This window comes from Nicrophorus vespilloides, unplaced genomic scaffold, assembly GCF_001412225.1.
Source record: "Nicrophorus vespilloides isolate i.1.1-1 unplaced genomic scaffold, Nicve_v1.0, whole genome shotgun sequence".
Lineage (NCBI taxonomy): Eukaryota > Metazoa > Arthropoda > Insecta > Coleoptera > Silphidae > Nicrophorus > Nicrophorus vespilloides.
This window is the reverse complement of record NW_017096420.1, coordinates 1-4566: the sequence shown is the minus strand read 5'-3', so window position 1 is coordinate 4566 and position 4566 is coordinate 1. Positions and strand designations below refer to the sequence as shown.

General features: G+C 31.7%; 1 pseudogene; it reads right to left on the bottom strand.

The window, feature by feature from the left end:
• Positions 1–261: 261 nt before the first annotated feature.
• On the bottom strand, positions 262–1176 carry LOC108556979 (annotated as a pseudogene).
• Between the last annotated feature and the right edge of the window lie 3390 nt (positions 1177–4566).

Sequence of the window (4566 nt, the reverse complement as noted above, 5' to 3'; positions counted from 1 at the left end):
AAAAGTTACGCTTTAGCAAATTTACTTGTTAATTCTGTAGAGATTCTCACAAAGTCGTAACATTTGTTACATTTGTCGGACAAAACAAAACGTAAGTAAAATTCATTAAAAATATTGTTTATTCAATATATATATATAATACAGTATATAATACAGTATGTACATGTTGTCATTAAAAACATAATTTGCTAACTAAAATATGTGAAAATGGACTAAAAAAATAATACAAATTCTTCTCTTCTATCCTTTGCGTCTTGTAGCTCAGGTCTGATTGAAACACCCTTGCACTGGCAAAACCTTCTCCACGTTCTTAAGGTAATCCATCCTGAGGCATTGCAATGCACTCTTCCTCATAAGCGGGTTGAAAATTATGATGCTCTCCAGAAACGCTAATTGCTCCTGACTATGATAGTCTATATGTCCGGCAATACCTTTGGCTTTCTCATATACCTCGAATTGTACTGTATTAAAATTGATATGATCGTAGCATCCCAGAATGGGATTACCTTCTTTAGGTAATCCTAGCACCATGCATATCTTATTAATTAGTTCGATCTCTGAAACACCACGGAACAAAGAGTGGCGGTTTATAATCTCGGCCATCACGCATCCTGCACCCCACATATCTACTTTCGGTCCATACATCGGCGAAGCAAAGAGGATTTCTGGTGCTCTGTACCAGAGAGTCACGATTTTGTTCGTGTAATTCTTCTCCATCTGCATTGCAAATTGGCGGCACAGACCAAAATCTGCCAACTTGAGATTGCCTTCACTATCCACCAGAATGTTATCTGGCTTTACATCTCTATGCATAACACTCTTGGAATGGATGTAGGCTAACGCTTCCATCAACTGCTTGGTGTAGCTCTTCACCAACATCTCGTCTGGTTTGCAGGGGATCCTAGCTAAATATAATTTTAAATCAATACCGAAGTATTCGAAAATCATGAATAGCGATCGGTATCCGGCGCAGAGGACATCCTTCAGTTGTATAATGTTCTCATGTCTGAGACTCTTCAGAGCACAGATTTCTCTCATCGTCGTCACCGATACCCTAGGATCATTTTGACCAAACTTTTTGATCTGTTTTATGGCAACGATCTCTCCGGTCAGAACGTTTCTCGCCTTATACACTACGCCGAAGGACCCCTCACCAAGGACCTCCAGCTTCACCATGTTGCTCAACTTCGCCCTCGACGGAAGAAAACACTCCTCGCTGAACATGATACAAAAGTGAATGTATGACCGACAGTTACAACAAACGAAAGTAGACTGAGGAAAAGTATTGAAGTTCAGATGGACAGAGGATAGGTTGACCAAAAATGTGAATGTATGACCAACAGTTACAACAAACTAAAGTAGAATGAGGAAAAGTATTGAAGTTCAGTTGTATTTATCCTCTAAGTTGACCAACCAAAGGGCATGAATATCAACAAAAAAAATATGTTTTCAAGTTGGTAGCATGTAAAAATGAACGTTTATGAGAGTGATCATGCAAATTCTTCGAAAACATTATGAGCCTGGTTTATGGCGAACGACCGTTGCAATTTTATTTCTCTACCCGTGTTTATTGCAACTTGAAAATGCAGGTAGAAACAGCATCCGTGTAACAATTAAGGTGTCTAACATTGCCAAAGAAAAAGCTTACATAATGATTCCGCTTAAGTATATCTTCATCACTATGACCTTTGGAATGTTGACATCGAAGAATCTGACACCACCAAATATCTCGGCAGCCTGCTTCATCGGAATCTCAATCAAAGTACGCAATTGTAGCAAAAACTAAAATCCCATTTGTTCCCAGATGTTCCCATTTTCAATGATGTCATTCAAAACATTAGCCCATTCTTTTTGTGATGTTCCAATTTCTTACTTTCTTTCTTATTTCTTAATGTGTATTTATCTGTCTTTAAATAGTGTGTAAAAATTTTAACTGGTGTTCTCTAAAATGTGTAAATCTTAAATATCTCTAAATGTGTACATCTTTAAATGTGTTTCTCTAATTTATGTCTATTTATGTTCTAAATCTCTTTCTGTTTCAAAGAATGTTTTGACTTACTCTACAAATATGTGCTTCTTATCCTCAAAATATATTTTTTTTTTCTATATGCAGAAACATTTGCAACCAGATCTCATCTCTATAGTTTTATATAATAATAAATAATTGATATCAGTACATCTAAAACAACTTCTTTAGTTTATACTAATTATTTGTTAAAGAAAAATAGTTTTATTAAAACTTTTAATCTTCGATCAGAGAACATCAATAAAGAATTATTACATATTATTGTTTGCAAATAGCTGCGTTTTAGCAAAATGCAATATCTATTTGCTTGCCATGTCTGGAGAAATTTTATACGGGCAAAAACAAAACGAAAATAAATTTTATTAAAAATAATTATTTCTTTATTACTAAATACAATATAATAGAAAAAGAGCAAACAGTATATACTAATTATAAGAAAATATAAAAATAAAAAAGTTAAAATCCGTTGTGAGTTCTTCCCCGGCGTATTTTATTTTTTTATAGTTTTTTTACTTTATACTAATTATTTGACAAAAAAATAGTTTTATTAGAACTTTTAATCTCCAATCAATAGAGAATTATTAAATTTTATTGTTTGCAAAAAGCTACGCTTTAGCAAATTTACTTGTTAATTCTGTAGAGATTCTCACAAAATCGTAACATTTGATACGGGCAAAAGAAAATGAAAGTAAAATTCACTAAAAATATTTATTATTAAATATAATACAGTATGTGCATGTTGTCATTAAAAAAATAATTTGCTAAGTAAAATATGTGTAAAATATGTAAACATCTTTAAAACAGTTAATCTCCGCTTCAAACTTATAGTCTGCTTCAGATATAAATTGGGAGGGTGTTCTACCAATACACTACTACACATATACAAAACATACATCCGTCCTGTAATCACATCCTCATTTCACCACAACTATTAAAAAGACTATTCGAAAGGAAAATAATCAGAAAAATCCTAAAGTTACGTTCATTTTGAAAGTGACATAAGTCCATTTATCTTTAATTTGAAATACTTAAGGTTTTGCGTTTTTACAAAATTAAAAATATACGTAAGATGTATGGTCGACTTGCAATGTTAAATCGCATTTAAGGGATTTAATTTTATACATCCTATTATTAAGTGTATATAATATGACCTTGCTTACCTTAAAAGGACTTAGGTCACTTTCAAAATAAAAATTTGTTTTGTTACAAAAAGTGAAAGAGCTTAAGTCCGTTACATATAGCTTAAAAAATAGAAAAAAAAACATTTAAATTATATTTTTAGATAATAGAAATAAATTTAGTAACAAGTTATTCGTTAACATTCTCAGTATGCGGGAGTGATTTGAAGTAGTTATGGTGGTATATACCGCAATAAGTCCATCATGTGTCGGTATTTTAGTGATGTGATGCTTCTTATACTTTTATATAACGATGGCAATACAATATTCCCAAATATTGCCCCAAATTCCGTGTCATATCAATTAATGATCCATTTTTAGTCTGCCCTCGACGTGGCAATAAATCAAGAATTATTTAAATTCTGCGTTTCTCATCCATGGTTGTTTTGTATAAAATTTTATATGGTTCATTTCTTAAAAATCGCATCCAGCATATTTGAAGCCGTTGGTATTTTTGGATCTTTTGTAAACTGCTTCTTCCAAGAGTCTTGTTGATATAAAATCCTCTTGTTTCATTTCATTTAGTATGAAAGTATTACCTTTTCTACATTTTTTAATTATATTATAATAATCTTGTGGCACATACAATAACTGATTTTTTTTTAAAGTCATTTCTATAACGCCAAAATCTCTGTCATGAGGTAAAAATGAATGCCCTGATATTAAAAATTTATGGTCTATGATTTCCACATCATTTCCCATCGATAGAATTTTTAACCAAATTAAAGATATTTTGATATTTCTGTTTTGTCCTCCACACATGTCACTATATGCAATGATGTGTTTTTCACCTTTCAGGGTTTTTAGGTGTCTCAAGAGGCATGAAGCCACTTCTTGGGAACCTCTAGAAGCTTTTGTTTCATCACAAACGTACATGAATGTATATATTGTTGTGAAAATTGTGTATGCCTAAATTTAAAATATACATGTTACATTTATAATAAGCAACTGAAGTAGTTAACTTTGGGAATGGTAACGCTTTCTGCAAATCGAATGAAAAGCCAAAATAATGAGATGGATTACTTGATACTCGTTCTTGATCTTGTTTTAACGCATTTCTAGCCGATTCTGCTAGCTTCAAATGAATATCATGTTCTTCCATAAGTTTTTTTCTGTTCTTCATGGTTTTCTGATGCTTTGACTGTAATGTTTAATAGATCACATCTTTGACATGTGTCTTTGCGTGGTTGGTGGAAATGTAGATTAAAATCCTTTTTGAATAATTTTCTATAAGTCCATTCATTAACTGCTTTTAAATTATTTTCTTCACAGTAATAATTTCACAATAATTTCTTTAAATTAAATATTATTTTTTAAATTTCAATTTAATATCAAAACGTAATTTAAATTACCTTCATCACA